Genomic DNA, 17,189 nt, shown 5'->3' on the forward strand with positions numbered 1-17,189 from the left:
GGCCTACGCAATTTTTTTGACGTCATCTCTCGGAAGTTGATTGGCGTGAGGCAACTCAGAAGGCTACATGAAGAGATCGTGGTGATACTATGCGAGCTTGAGATGTACTTCCCGCCCGCATTTTTCGACGTTATGGTGCATCTGCTGGTCCATATCATGGAGGATATCATCCAACTCGGGCCGACGTTCCTGCACAGCATGATGCCGTTCGAAAGGATGAATGGTGTCATCAAAGGATACGTTCGCAACATGTCACGTCCAGAGGGAAGTATAGCTAGGGGCTTTCTGACCGAAGAGTGCATCTCCTACTGCACGAATTATCTAGGCATCGAGAACCCCGTTGGTTTGCCCGTCAACAGGCACCTCGGCAGGCTCGCTGGATGGGGTCACCGTGACGGTCGCCGCAAAATGCATGTCGACTTCGAGGGTCGACTCGCCGACTTTGAAAGAGCAAACCTAGTCGCGCTACAACAGATAGACGTGGTCGATCCTTGGGTGGTAGAGCACAAAACCTTTATTGAGAAGACGTACAATGACCGAGGCCAACAGAGGACGGACGGAGATATAATCAAAGAGCACAACTCATGTTTCACGCGTTGGTTCAAGCAGAAGCTTCTGTCGTACCCTTTACATAAGGATTCTTCCGCGGAAGAACAACTCATATTCGCCTTGTCACAGGGCGCCGAGCACAACCTGATGACCTATGAGGCGTACGATATCAACGGCTACACATTCTACACCGAGAACAAGGACATGAAGAGCAATGGTTATCAGAACTCCGGGGTAACGATGGAATCCTACACCGGTAACGACAAGGACAGATACTACGGAAGGATCGAGGAGATCTGGGAGCTGAGCTACGCTGGAGAGAAGGTCCCGATGTTCCGTGTCAGATGGGCCAAGAGCGTCCTAAAAGAAGACCGATATTTCACCACCATGGTTATACCCGAAGCCAAATCCAAGACCGAGGGCGCAAACGTCACCGCGAAAAATGAGCCATGGGTACTGGCTTTCCAAGTGACCAATACTTCTTCATTACCGACCCGTCAAAGCCTAGTCGTGTTGTCGTGAGGAGAGGCAAAAGGAAGATCATCGGAATGGATGGAGTAGCCAATGAGCAAGACTTCGACAAGTACGGCGACCCGAAGATCGAACATGACGACGACGATGAAGTAGTAGCACACACCACAAGAAGAAGCAGGACCACCCTACCTAATGGACGTCCGTTCCACAGAAGAACTCCATTTGCGAAAAAGAAGGGCAAGAAGATTGTGAACAGATAGCTAGCTAAGATCGATTGTATTTAAATCGTAGTCTTCATTTCTCGATTGTATTTCATGGGCACTTTTTGATATCATGAATATTTTTAAATTTCACGGGCACTTTTTGAATTCATGAGGACACTCGATCTCTATCCCCCCGCACCCTCCCCCGCTCCACCGCCGCCAACGGGCACCCCCCGCACCCTCCCCCGCTCCACCGCAGCCAACGGGCACCCCCCGCACCCTCCCCCACTCCACCGCCGCCGCCGATGATATTTTCAAGTAACAAATTTGAACATATTTTTAAAAAAATTATTATTGTTTTTATAAAAAAAATATTACTGTTATGATTTAAACAAGTTTGAACATATTTAAACACAAATAAATATCAAACAGCATTTAAAATGCAAAAAACATATTGCGGAGCCTGGGAATCAAACCCAGGACCTCCTGGTGTGTGTGTGCTGCGTGCTGACCAATCGGGCTAGTGGGCGGGTTCTGATGTGGATTGGGTTAGGTGCAATATAACGTGTGCTCGAACTGTAATAAAAAAACATTCTAATGGTGCACCGCTGCGGGGTGCGCCATTGCTATCTAAAAAAAAGATTTCTAATGGCGCACCGAGGTGTGGTGCGCCATTAGTAAGCTTCCCCACCGCCGCCGCCGATGATATTTTCAAGTAACAAATTTGAACATATTTTTGAAAAAATTATTACTGTTTTTATAAAAATATATTACTGTTATGATTTAAACAAGTTTGAACATATTTAAACACAAATAAATATCAAACAGCATTTAAAATGCAAAAAAAATATTGCAGAGCCTGGGAATCAAACCCAGGACCTCCTGGTGTGCGTGCTACGTGCTGACCAGTCGGGCTAGTGGGCAGGTTCTGATGTGGATTGGGTTAGGTGCAATATAACCTGTGCTCGAACTGTAATAAAAAAACATTCTAATGGCGCACCGCTGTGGGTTGCGCCATTGCTATCTAAAAAAAATATTTTTAATGGCGCACCGAGGTGTGGTGCGCCATTAGTAAGCTTCCTCCTAGCTATCCTCCCTCTCCCTCGCCAGATCCCCTTCGACCCTCTCTCCCTCGCCACCATATCCATCCGCGCACTGTCCCGACCCACGACGCCGCCGCCCCGACCCTCAACGAACTCCACCCCCGCCGCCCCCGCGCCCCCACCCCCGCCGCCCCGACCCTCGCCGGACTCCACACCCCCGCCGCCTCCAGAGAGACCACCCCTCGCCCGATTCCCCCTCTTTCCCCATCGAGCTGCCTCCTCCTCGGCTCGTACTCGAGCGCGAGAGCTCGTGCGGTGACCGCGCTCGCCATCGTCATTGTCGCGGCCACAGTCGTCCCCATGCCAAGATAGTGTGTCCCCCGGCTTCACCGTCGTCTTCCACGTCGTCTACAAGTCCAGATCGAGCCAGGGCACCGCCGAACGACGGGATCGAGATCGTCTTCTTCCTTTTGCCGTCGTCGATTTCGCCTCGATCCGCGCCGCCTCGACCGCCCCCGACCTCGCCGAGTTCGCCTACCCCCCCTGTGAGCCCATCCGTCGATCCCCTTCTTCCTTCGCGTGGATCCATCGCCGTAGACGCTGCTGCCCGCCTGACCCGAGCTCGCTCCGCCCTCGCGCCCTCTGGCCGCTTCGCCCGCGTCCTCCTGCAGTCACCTGCGCCCGTCACCGCTGCTGCTCTATTACCGCCGCCTGTTGCTAGCTGCACCGCAGCCGCTGCTTGCTAATGTTGCTAGCGCTGCAGCTACTAGCGGTCATGGCCATGGCCATGGCCGTGTGCTTTGTGTGCATGTGTGTACAAAGCCGTATGGACTTTGTGTGCGTGTGTGTACAAAGCCTGTATTGATGATGCTAAACAGAGATAGGAGTAGTAGTGGTGGCCATCTAGTTGGACTACTACTGCTAGGACTTGCTCCAAATTTTAGGATTTCTTTTGTTTTAGGATTTATTTTCTTCTAGGACTAGGTTTTTATTATTTTTCTGTTGTGATTGTTTTTTGAGCTCTTTCTTTTTCATTTCCTACTATCCTTATCCTAATTATCTTAAATTGTTATGATGTGTGTAACAGGATTAGATCTTGGATTTGCTAGTGGACTTTGGGAGTTTCTTAGCCAGCTTGGTGACTCCATATTTTTCACTATTTCAGCAAGTCTTTTGTAAGCATTAAAATTTCAATACTACATTTCTATCTTATGTGTACATCTATTTGCTTCCAATTGCTATATATGTATTGTTGTTACCAAAAATGATGAAGCTCCTGTCAATTGCTATACATATATATGTGTATGATGATCCTCCTTTCCTGCAGCAGTATAACTAGGATATAAAGCACATTGAACTAACAATCTTGTATGGTGCCTAAACTACAATGATTCAGGAACATCAGATGATATAGCTGTTGGGGAACGTAGTAATTTCAAAAAAATTCCTACGCACACGCAAAATCATGGTGATGCATAGCAACGAGAGGGGAGAGTGTGATCTACGTACCCTTGTAGACCGACAGCAGAAGCGTTAGCACAACGCGGTTGATATAGTCGTACGTCTTCACGGCCCGACCGATCAAGTACCGAAACTACGACACCTCCGAGTTCTAGCACACGTTCAGCTCGATGACGATCCCCAGACTCCGATCCAGCAAAGTGTCGGGGAAGAGTTTCGTTAGCACGACGGCGTGGTCACGATCTTGATGTACTACAGTCGCAGGGCTTCGCCTAAGCACCGCTACAATATTATCGAGGATTATGGTGGAAGAGGGCATCGCACACGGCTAAGAATATGATCACGTGGATCAACTTGTGTCTAGAGGTGCCCCCCTGCCCCCGTATATAAAGGAGCAAGGGAGGAGGAGGCCGGCCCTAGGAGGGGGCGCGCCAAGTGTGGAGTCCTACTAGGACTCCCTATTCCTAGTAGGATTCCACCTCCCATATGGAATAGGAAAAGAGGAAGGGATAAGGAGAAGGAAGGAAGGGGGCGCCCCCCTTCCCTAGTCCAATTCGGACCAGACCAAGGGGAGGGGTGCGACCACCCTTGAGGCCCTTTTTCTTCTTTCCCGTATGGCCCAATAAGGCCCAATACGCATTCCCGTAACTCTCCGGTACTCCGAAAAATACCCGAATCACTCGAAACCTTTCCGATGTCCGAATATAGTCGTCCAATATATCGATCTTTACGTCTCGACCATTTCGAGACTCCTCGTCATGTCCCAGATCTCATCCGGGACTCCGAACTCCTTCGGTACATCAAAACTCATAAACTCATAATATAACTGCCATTGAAACCTTAAGCGTGCGGACCCTACGGGTTCGAGAACAATGTAGACATGACCGAGACACGTCTCCAGTCAATAACCAATAGCGGAACCTGGATGCTCATATTGGCTCCCACATATTGTACGAAGATCTTTATCGGTCAGACCGCATAACAACATACGTTGTTCCCTTTGTCATCGGTATGTTACTTGCCCGAGATTCGATCGTCGGTATCTTAATACCTAGTTCAATCTCGTTACCGACAAGTCTCTTTACTCGTTCCGTAATACATCATCTCACAACTAACTCATTAGTTGCAATGCTTGCAAGGCTTATGTGATGTGCATTACCGAGAGGGCCAGAGATACCTCTCCGACAATCGGAGTGACAAATCCTAATCTCGAAATACGCCAACCCAACATGTACCTTTCGAGACACCTGTAGAGCTCCTTTATAATCACCCAGTTACGTTGTGACGTTTGGTAGCACACAAAGTGTTCCTCCGGCAAACGGGAAGTTGCATAATCTCATAGTCATAGGAACATGTATAAGTCATGAAGAAAGCAATAGCAACATACTAAACGATCGGGTGCTAAGCTAATGGAATGGGTCATGTCAATCACATCATTCTCCTAATGATGTGATCCCGTTAATCAAATAACAACTCTTTTGTTTATGGTTAGGAAACATAACCATCTTCGATTAATGAGCTAGTCAAGTAGAGGCATACTAGTGACACTCTGTTTTTCTATGTATTCACACATGTATTATGTTTCTGGTTAATACAATTCTAGCATGAATAATAAACATTTATCATGATATAAGGAAATAAATAATAACTTTATTATTGCCTCTAGGGCATATTTCCTTCAATAGCATGTGGATATTGACATAGGATGAGTAGATTAATAAGTGAGCCAAAAGTGATGGACAAACCTCATGCTAGGAATTCTCGAGGGTTGCAGTACATGGAATGCATTTGAAAATGCAGCCAAAACCTGATATATACCAAAAAATTGTATAGAAATATGCTGAATTTTCTGCTTTGATTGTTGCTCAAAGAAATTTAGCAAAAAAATGGGGTCCTGGGAGACGCCGCTGCTGCTTGAGGCCCTTGAGAGGCCCTTCGTGTCGTGATGATTTTGCAAGTACCCTGAGAGGCCCTTGAGTTTGCCGGAATGTCGATTAACTTCCGTTCCGGCAAATTCGGGTACTCCATATGTCCTATTTTCAGCAAAGGTCATGCTAAAATTTTCCATGAATTTTAGCATGACTTTGCTAAAAATCGGACATATGAGGTACTTGCTACTAATGCATGGGCCGGGGTATCTTAGTACTTAATTAAGTAGGATCAACTGCCCCTTTATTCTTGCTGCATTAAACCATAGGTGGCAATAGAGCCAAGTGATTAGGCCCAACTTAGAAATTCTCCTCAGCATCGATAAACCCTAGATGATAAACCCAACATAGGTGGCAATAGAGCCAACTGATTAGTGCAAAGTGATTAGGCCCAACCTAGGGTGCCTCGGCATCGATAAACCCTAAATGATGAAAACTTAGCATTTAGGGTGCCTCAGCGTCAACAAACTCTAAATGATGAAACCTTGGCTTTTAGGGTGCCTCGGTGTCGATGAGAACCTAAATGATGTACGCTTAGGCTTTTAGGGTGCCTCGGCGTCGACAAACCCTAAATTATAAAAGCTTAGCTTTTAGGATGCCTCAGTGTCGACAAACCATAAATGATGAGACCATGATCTTGTTCCTTGACAATAACCAACTTTTTGACCAAACTTTTTTCCTATTTAGAGCGAAACATGGCCCACAACGATGAGGCCGACGGTTTGGGCGGCAAGCAATTCTAGGAGCTGTCCCAGGAGTTGGAGGAAGAACCTCACCGCTATGAGGACGCCGCGGAAGGCACCGATCCTGACTACACAACCCCTAGTGGCATCGGGGATGACACCACTGATGATGGCGCCACGGATGCCACCACTGATGATGGCGGCGCACGCACAGATGGCAGCCAACCGAAGAGGCAACGGAAGGACCGGCACCCGAACATGCTCGGCACCATCAGGGAGGAATTCACTGAAGTGAACTCCGACGGGCATCCGACGGCGTCCAAACACGTAGTCTAGGGGTACTCGATTCAGCTCGGGTGCATTCTCCGGAGCACCGCCTCGATCAACACCGAGAATCTAAGGCATAAGGACCGAGGGAATTTGCGCAGCCTCCTCTCCACGAAGCTGCACGAACGATACAAGTTCCCCGCTGAGTTCGCAAACACACGCCTCTCGGGTAATAAAGTGAACGGTGCCGCCCTCACGATGATGAGCACGGCCCTGTCTACTTGGAAAAGCACGGTGAAGGCAATGATTGACAAAGGTGATAGTTATGAGAAGATCAAGGCGAAATATCCTTTGATGAGCGAAGATGACTACAAGGAGTTCAAGATCAAGTGCGAGAGCCCCGCAACCTCCGAATCAAGTCAGTGGGGGAAAGAAATGCGGCAGTTGAACATAGGGGTCCACCAACTCGGTCCCGGCGGTTACAGAGTGGCGGAGCCTGTATGGGACAAGGAGGACGCGGAGCGTGCCGAGCAAGGCCTACCGCCCCGCTTTGAGAAATACAGTGACAAGCAGACCAGGAACTTTCTCAGGGCCCGGTACAAGGAGGACCCGTTAACAAAGGAGCTTACCACGGATCCGAAGACCAAGGAGCTTGAGCTTGTTCTGGTAAGGAATACACCCCCGCGTAATTAGCTCCATACGGTTGCATTCTAATTAATCCCCAATATTTCTAAATGGTTCACGTTCCTTCCGCAGGACAAAGAAAGCAGTAGCGCGGGGTCGTCTCAGAGCTCCCCTTTCAACACCTCTTTGAATAGGGCATTGAACGTAATGAAAAACAGGGATAAGCTCAATAAGCCGACGTCAGCTGGTCTTGTGGCCGGCAAAGGCTTGTCCACAAAATGGTCGTCATACTATGGCGCTGGTGGGAGAAAGGAGAAAAAGACCAGCTCGGAAAGCCAGTCGCACGAGGTTGAAGCACTCAAGGCGCAAGTGGCGCGGATTCCGGAGATGGTCCAAGAGCAAGTGCAACAACAACTGGGATCGACGCTTACCGGCATTATGCCTACCTTGATTCATGGGATAACGACGTGGATTGCGGGTGGCCAACAGGGGCCGCCCCCGATTCCCAGCTTCACGGCCAGCAACTCACACAACGCGCAGGCGGCGCCATTGGTGTCTCCGGCGGCGGTAGTATTGGTGTCTACGGCGGCGGCGCCATTGGTGTCTCCGGCGGCGGCGGTATTGGTGTCTCCGACACCGACATTGGAGCTTAATGCACCCGTGTGTACGCCGGCCGGCACCTCGCCAGCAAGCGGCCCCTCCGTCAGTTGCACGCCCGCCGTTGGCGGTGCCTTGACATTAGCCGAGCTCGACGACATCACGGTAACTAAGCCTCTCGGCCGAGGACTTCATCTCCTTGCCTTTGACTGGGCATCCCTGACGCCCTACATGTTTTCGCAGGGCGCCGCTAACGTTCCTTGCACTCTCCTGTACTTCGTGGGCGGCGAGTTGGTCGATGTCGCCAAGGGCAGAATCTTTCAACCGGGCAACCCCGTGTTCCACGGTAATCCGATGCCACCCACAATGTATAGGGTTGAAGTGGTTCGGGTGCTGCCAGGCTGCGACGAGCTGTTACCTCCGATTCGACCCGCTGGGGCCGACAAAGAAGATGAGATGACCCTCAGCGCCTGCGTAAGCTGGCCCATGCTTTGGCCGAAGAGCCAGATTCGTTTGGGGGCAGGGGACACCGCCCCACAGACAAGACCGCCAGTCGTGCCGGCGCCAAGCCATGGCAAGAACGCCGCAACGCTACCGGACATGCCGGACATCCCTATGGCACAGGATCCGGACATGCATATGGCACAGGATCCGGACGACGACGACAACGATGATGGTACATTTACCAACGTCGATAAGTACTTTGCCGAACATGGGTACGGTGACGAGTTCTGCGGGCCTCCTTCTCAAGAACCCAAACAAGACGACCGCGATCTAGCTGGTACGGCGGAGAAACCCAATTGCAACAGGCGTCGTCTGGCGTTCAGTTCTCAGGAGACGCCTCCAGCTGCCGCCTTCACCGAGCCTCAGATAGCGGAGGTGCCAAATATTATCAGCCCCAACACGCTCAAGAAGGCGGTCTGTGAGCAGAACTCGGTCCCATTACAGCAGATCGAGAAGAAGGGCCGGAAACGGCCGACTAAAAAGGCCGTCGGTGCGAGCCAGCCGGCACCGAGTACGATCCGTGCTCAGGATGGGCCACCTTCACCTAAGGATATCTCGAGGAGGGTGCATGTAACGGGTAGGGCGATGCTACCGACAAATATGCTCAATGCTGCAACCGGTGCTATGCGGAGTCTGCACGACAGTGTTCTTTCTTTCGAGAAGCGGCGTCTCAGAGAGAATGATGTGGCATACCCGGTTTTCGTGGCCAAGGTTCCAGAGGGCAAGGGCTTTGTGGATGGCGCCATCGGGGGTACGATCGTCCTATGGTTTGATGATATCTTTGCTATGTTCAACCTTCATCCGCTGCACTACACCTTCGTTCGGCTGTTTTCGCTGAGTATGGAGATGCGGATCATTAGAGACAAGACCCCGGACATCGTGATCGTCGACCCCTTCTACATGCATGCCAAGCTCTTGAGCAGCGCTGGGGACCGCCAAGTCGCGAGTTCACACCTCGAAGACGTCATTCTGGCAAACCCAGATAAGGATAACTTCCTTGTGCCTTACTTTCCCGACTAAGTCATCCCTTAACCGCCCCGTAACATATGATTTCTTAGATTTCGATCGTTCTTTTTTTTCTAACATTCGGTGTTCTGTGCAGTGACACACATTGCACACTCATCCTCTTAAGCCCGAAATATTCCATGGCCATGTATTTCGACCCGAACCGTAACTCCAAGATAGACTACACAAATATCAAGAAAGTTCTTGATGATGTTCTCCCTGGCTACGCCAAATCTGGAGGCACCTTCATCAGGGCAGTTCGTAAGTACGGCAAGCACGTGTTCGCCCACAATACGACGTTCTGCTGCGTCAAGCAGCCGCCTGGCGGTCAGAAGGATGCCTACTACGCCCTCCATCACATGCGGGCGATCGTAAGGGACCATCATCACCTTCTGCTACCAACTAATCTCAAAGATTGGGCCGCGAGCTTGTCGGCAATCCAGGACGCGGACATCATACAAGAATTCTTTCGCATCCAGTCGGAGTTTGCGGACATCATCCATCAAGATGTCCTTCATACCTCGGGGCAGTTCTTCCTCAGATATCAACTGTCCAACATTGAGATAGACGAAATGCTACAAATGCAGGCTGACAACGCCCGCGATTTCATGACCATCACGACAGACGGCGGCTTCATCCACGCTCCTGTCCATGAGTCGAGTCGAAAGTAGTGATGTGTAGTTCTGAAACATTGATTGACTCATGTTGTAATTAAACTTTAATGAATTGTATGTCTCTTTGGTTTGGACAGTCGTTCAACTTAGATGTAATCGATGCTATTTATTAGTAGGACCATGAATCGTGCTATTAATGTCTTGCTTTTCTCTTCCGATCCTTTTGTTGCATACTTATATATTGCTTATGTATGTATTGTCTGTTGTTTGGCTTGTGCATAGAGATGCCGTCGTATGTCGTGTACAAGGGTAAGGTTCCCGGAGTCTACGACGACTGGGAGGAGTGTCGGAGACAGGTTCACCGTTTCAGCGGTAACAGTTACAAAGGGTACACCACTAGGGCGGAGGCCGAATCTAGATACGCCCGCTATCTAGCGGGAGAGAGGAGGAGCGTTGGAGGAACCGGATGAATACCAGTTTGATTGCGATGATGCTCATCGTGATGACCGCAGCTCTCTTCTATGTGATGGTAGTTAGATGATTGATATCGACTTGTAATGTGAAGACAAACTTGATACTCGCGGTCTCGATATTTGTAATATTTTATCTTTGTTCGGTCTTTTGAATTCGGAGACTAATATGATGAATTGTATTCGGAGACTAATCTTCTATTGTATTCGATGAATCTGCTGTTGCTGTGTGCTACTGTCTATATTCTGTCAAATAATATATTTTGTAACCTGTGCAAAAATCAGAAAAGTAAAAAAAAACAAATATTCATACTAATGGCGCATCACCACAAGGTGCGCCATTAGTATGCCAAAGGATACTAATGGCGCATCAAGACAGAGTGCGTCATTAGTATGCCAAATATACTAATGGCGCATCTATCCGCAGTGCGCCATTAGTGTGCCAAAGCACATGGTTAAATATGGTCCCTGGGAGACATACTAATGGCGCATGGTGTTATATACTGATGGCACACTGGATGGTGCGTCATTAGTATACCAGATATTAATGGCGCACTAGTGATGCGCCATTAGTAAATAATACTAGTGACGTGATACTAATGGCGCACCAGTGATGCGCCATTAGTAGGCAAAACTGGTGCGCCATTAGTAGGCCTTTTCCTAGTAGTGCTCGCTCCAGTGTTTGTAGTCGTCGCTAGGTGGTCCAAGAATCTGGTTGTAATTTTTATTACCTCTGATGTTCTTTGTACTACCATGATTTGAGAGGAATATATTGGAAGTTTCTCATGCAAAAAGAAAACAACAAACAGGATCAAATCAATGAGAAGCAATTCTAAATCAACAAGATGCAAGCTGAAATAATTGTTATATAAGCGCAAATAAAAAGTTTGAGAACTTCGCCTTGCACACCGAACCTAGCTGCCCATAATGATTTTGTTCATACTGTCTGCGTCATTAGCAGTTGTTCATTTAGTGGGAGCCATTGCACTGATAATGTTTTTCATCTAGGCGACGACAAGTAGAGTTACCTTGTAGTAGGCAATGAATTTACGGCATTTAAAATCGAATTATGTAATGAATAAGTACAAATGTGTCTTCCAAATGAGTTTGTGTGCAAGAAATTGTGTTCAAATATGTTCAGGGGAATAATCCATAGGGGATCTGCTAGCTGTGAAACAGTTAATTTCCTAAACTTTTTAGAGAAATGCGATTGGAAAAAGACTTTGTAGTTTCAGGATAGGGTTTCTTCTAAAGATGCCCTTATACTGATTTAAAACGGGTGAGCTGTATAAGCTAATCTGGACGTCAATTTTGAAGGGTATTATAACCTAAGCCATATTCTGCCGGACGACGCTCAGCAGTAGCTACACGTTGCTGGTCCACAACTATGCCGGTCAGCGGGTGCTGCTTCTTCATGTCTCTGCTTCCTACTTAGTGTTCCCGGGCTCCATTGCATCGGTCATCTCCCCTGCTGGTCTCCTGGTGCACCTACCTCTGTCAACCAAGTTGAGCTTTACCCAAGCCGATGGCCAACCCACAATCTGTTAGCTCTGAATAATGGTGCCATTAACTTGGAGGAGCTGCAAAAGCACCATGTGGCCATTAATGAAAAAAAATTCAGAAACAAGGAAACTAGCCGAACACTGCTTGCTAAAACCGGATGAAATCAGATTAATTGTATTGGTCTTCTAGTTGAACTAATGTTGGATAATAAAGTGTAGATTGACTCACGCGACTTCCTCTTCCATCCAGTTCCGATTTCTGAGGGCTCGACACCTCTATCATGAATAGCAGCCATGGCTCTCCATGCCGGAGGTGTAGCTCATCGAGGCCACCTCTGGCGATAAGGTGGTGAAAGAAAAGCAATTATACCATGCACGGGATGATCCACCGTATGTTCTTGCTTTAAGACACTTTTTTTTCAAATTTGTGTTGCTTCAAATTGTTATTTTAGAATTTCCTTCCTGTTTCAAAGTGCATCTTAATTAATGGTTCGTCATCTATCTGCAAATATGGTCCAAAATAAGTTCATTCCTTTTTACAGATGCACAATGAAGCATGATGATACAACATAAAACAAGAGAAAAACTGAACATAACATTTCAAAACAAGATAAATTTTGAAAACGAATTAAAAAGTAGCATAAATCTCAAAGCAATCGCAAACAATAGATGCATGCATGGGATATCCACGGTCAGCTAGGTTTCCATTGGAGTTGCTAATAGCGACCGCATGCCGGTAAGCGGATCCATGTGTCGAAAGGGTATATTGTGCCAGATTTTTTGACGTAACTTGGGATTCTAATGTCCTCTAAAAGAGATCCTCAGTGATATTTTTGAAGGACAACAATATAAGCCTCATCCCACCGGTAAATTTCAGGGATACGAACCATTCCTTTGTACCAACTAAGAAGATGGCTGCACCATGCATCTCCATGACCACGTGCCAGCTTGATGACGCTTTTTCAGCCAGCCACAGCCATGACAACAGTAACTGGGTCGAGGAACACCACGTGTAGCTTCCGATCTGAGGAAGGCTCGACCCATCCTTCATGGCCTGTTGAGGGGAGCGAAAGATTGCAGCTGACGAAGAATGACTTAGTCATGGCCGAACCATAGTGTCCTCAGCTGCATAGACACACACAAATCCAATGCACCTTGGCGCTGGTGTCTATGGGTGGTTCTGAGTCAGGGTGTAGGAAGACTGTGTTACGATTCTGTCCAGGGATTTGTTAAGAATGCCTCCAATTTTGCCCTTAAAATTTGATAGTACAGCTCTTGTTTGTTCAGGTATACAACGTTTTAAATAGCTGGCTATATCCATGTTATAGAGGTTTGAGAAGAATGCCATTAAATAGTATTCATGTACATGTGTTCGGTAAAGTTACAAAATAATGGCCTCTACCTATTTAGGCAGGTGCCGCTATTTGGCATAGCATGCTATTTAAAACTATCAATCTATTGCTCCCCATAACATGGCAATATGGACTAATCTGGACCATTAGGTCAACCTAAATGGACAATCCATATACTCTTGTTAAGACTTGAGATTGATATTTATCCAAACACATGTGATGAAATGTCAAATAACACTACTGCAAGTGAACCAACAAAGATATGTAGATAATTAACTATCATTAGTATTCCCTCGATTTGAAGTTCTGTAGTCTCAAACATCTTTGTTCAGCCTCAGAGCCTACAGAGGTGGGCCTAGACCGGATTTGATAGCTCGCTCGCTCCATATCTATGGTTTCGTCGTGCTTTCAATCGAGGTTTTCATTCCTAAAACAGTGTGTGGGCAGCCAAGCACTATAAAGCCTTGCTACACTCTGCAATTAGTGGACCCCCAGGTCTCAATTTTACAGGTTTTCCGGTGCATGTGGAAGATAACCGGCTCGAGAAAGGAAACATCAATGCGCCGGTGAATGTCCTGGTGCTTCCCAGTCCGAATGCATTTAGTTGAGCTTTTCATTACACATCACCACACTGGTCATCGTGTTGGATCACACAAAGATCTTTCACCACCAGGAATTAAGAAGGGTCATCTTAAAACGTGTTTGCCCATTCATTTTGTTGTTCTGTGAAATATAGTAGGATAGTATACTCGGCAGCTACGAGTGCTTTCTCCTAGTTGTATTGTGTGTGAAGTGAGTATAGGAGGGAGGTGGTGCGAGCTGGATCACATTTTATAGGACTCACTCCCGTACCATGGTATCTTATATCCAATAGTGCACGATCGTGTATCTTGAATTAATACGGAGAATGGCAAAGGGATTGCCTATCTTTAAAGTTGCATGAGATTATATGTATGTTGAAGCCCAGTCACGTTTCTCAGTCGGTGGGTCAACATGCAGACAGCCATACCTTGGATGTATGCTTGACCACACCTAACATCCTGGTAAAGACCGCAAATTCAATTCTGAGCTCATGTAAAGCGGCAGGGGTCATCACTTGCTGGCCGGGAATAGCTTCCGCACACGGACCAGGTTTATTTTTGAGCCATCCCCAAGCAGCCTCTCTGGCGCTGGCGGACTTCCTAGCGCAAAGTGAATTGGTCAGATAGCCATTTCAGTAATCACACTCGGCGACAATGGCAATATTTACAGTGAATCATAAACAAAACACACCACAACATGGTACTAACTGGAGCAATTCATACAATCAGTACAGCTTGTGTTGTACCTGGCACTAATTTTACACCAAATTATGTCATCATCTAGCCTGATGCTTCAGGGTTCACCTTCCCAATTGGTTGCACAGAACGAGTTGGTGAGACACTCTCCAATTGTCGGAGCTAACCTTTTGTCCTCACGGAGTTGCGGATCCCTACTTCTGCCCACAGCCAGAAGAGCAATTATGTTCCACCGGCATAGATCACGCGGCGTCACGTGACCGCAGCATCACCAGCGACACCTGATCTAGGTGCTCCAGGCTGTTGGCAAGCTCTTCCATAAGGGTGTGTTTGCTTTGGGAACCAAGTGGAATTGTATGTCATGGTTCCATTTCACTGAAATGTGTCGATTCCAGTCTTGGGTTTGGTGTGCGCTAAAAGATGGAATGGAACCATTCCGTCTCTATGTTTGGTTGGAGGTATAGGATGGAATCACTTTAACTCAAATTAATTTTTGCACCGGAAAGATAAGGTTAACTCATATGCGTGTGTGTAAATTAGAGCAATAAAACATGGCAAAGAGAGATCAATCATTGTAAAAACATAATAATGACCATGCCCGGCCACTAACAGGAAGACCACTGCTAAAACGTTGCAACTAGAACTAACAGTACCACTAGAAACTACAAATCCAATTTGTCGGAGTATCAAAAATAAGGACTCGGTTCCGCGTGATACCTCCGATTTGGAGGTACGAGCACGTTCCGGATCCTGGTTGAATATTCGCCGTCGGGGAATGTGTGGGTTCTGGTTCTACTTGTCAACCAAATGTAGGAATGAGGCACATGCATGGGTAGGTCCCGTTACATTCCACCCCATGATCAAAACCAAACACACCCTAAGTGGAGACCTGAGACAGGGAACTGAGCCACCGACAGTGGTGTGGATACAGAAATTATGAACCAAAATCTCTGCGCACAATGCAGCCACGTCCACGGAAGGGGAACGACGCTAAAGGGAAGCTTAAAGGTCAATGGGATCCATCAGGAACTCCATCCCATCCACATCCATTGCCTCGCCGCCGGAAGTATCAGTGGTTGCCTTGTTGTGGGATCAGTTGTTGCCAATGACCAAATAGACGTGCCATGCTGTGGACCTACCGATCCGGACCAGGCTGGATGCTCTGTGCAAGTGCAATACAGATCTCGAGCGCCCGGTTGCACCCTGCACAGATAAGCCTTCTGCGGTGCCATCGCCATCTCCCCATGGAAGGTAAGAGGGGCCCCAATTTACAACTTGGGAAGCCCTGGATTTTTTGTTTTTTTGCTTTCATGTGTTCAAAATTATGCAGTGCAGGTGGATATTCCATCCTGTTTTTGTTCTCAGTGGCTCTGGCGTTGATGGCTGCTGATTCGTTTGGTAATAATCACCTAATAGCAAGCAAGTCACCACAACCCGACTCACCACTGGACTCTGGTCACTCTTGTCATCTATTGTCTGTTTCATTTATCTAGACTAGATGGATGATTAGCCCAAAATCTACACGTCTGCCGGTAACTTTTAACCATTTTCTCACTTTTCCGTTGCCGCAACCTGCCCCAGGTTAGTGAACCAAGGCATGCATTGCCAGACTAATAACAAAGGTCGAATGTTGAGGTCATCCGCAATAAGAGATACTGTTATCACACACAACTAGGATTCTATTTTTGATAAGGTTTGGTAATGATAAGATACGGTCATATTCCACGATTTTCTTGAGAGACGTGGAACTATTATGTTTATTTTATTACATAATGTCCTTTGCTTTGAGAAATATGTAAATGCATCATCACTGACCATGTATTCTCAAATTTGTGCAAGCCAAAACGGTGAGATTAAAAGATAAGTCTGAAATCTAGCCGTAGAATTAGAAAAAAAAAGGCTAATAATGTTCAGTTGTATGAAAATATTCAATACGCACAGGATCATAGTATTGAATGGTTGTTTCTAGAGTACCAAATAAGTTTCATGTAAATCCTTACAATGGAGTTCACATAATCAATACTGTCCAGCATTTAACCTTTGTTATGTTTCACCTTGCAGTATGGAGAAAATATTGAAAGTGGTTCTTCGGTGTTGGAATAAAGGGCAGGAAAATGGATGATGACATAAATAATGTTGATGCTTTCTCGAAGAAGGTAGATATATTGAACATATCATCTCTCGCACAAAAATATTGAACATGTCATCAACTACACCTGGTATCTATGGTATGTACTCAGTTTAAGTTTCAACCATTTTCTTTTGTATTTTTCGCAGTTGCCACTCATCTCCTGTCAATAGGCCTTGTTGGGTCGTAAATCTACTTATATTCATTTGCTTTAGTATCTTTTTTAAGAATCCAACTAAATTAATCCCCACTAGTTGTGTTTTGGTGCTCCATTGTTCTGCAATTTGTATATGTTGAACTAACTAAGTAATTATCTTATAGGTATAGGCTATTGGCATTTATTGATTCTGGGTCGATTAGGATTGCATTATTTCATCCATCTTAATTAGATGGATATGTAGTTCTCCACCTTGCTCTTTGGTCATAAGTAAATATTTATAAAACTTCTATGTCCGCCTCCATGTTTCAGGGATAGTATCCATGAAGTTTGTTCAGGAGAGTAGAGATT

This window comes from Triticum urartu, chromosome 5A (genome assembly GCF_056163025.1).
Source record: "Triticum urartu cultivar PI428250 chromosome 5A, HENAU_Tu73, whole genome shotgun sequence".
NCBI lineage: Eukaryota > Viridiplantae > Streptophyta > Magnoliopsida > Poales > Poaceae > Triticum > Triticum urartu.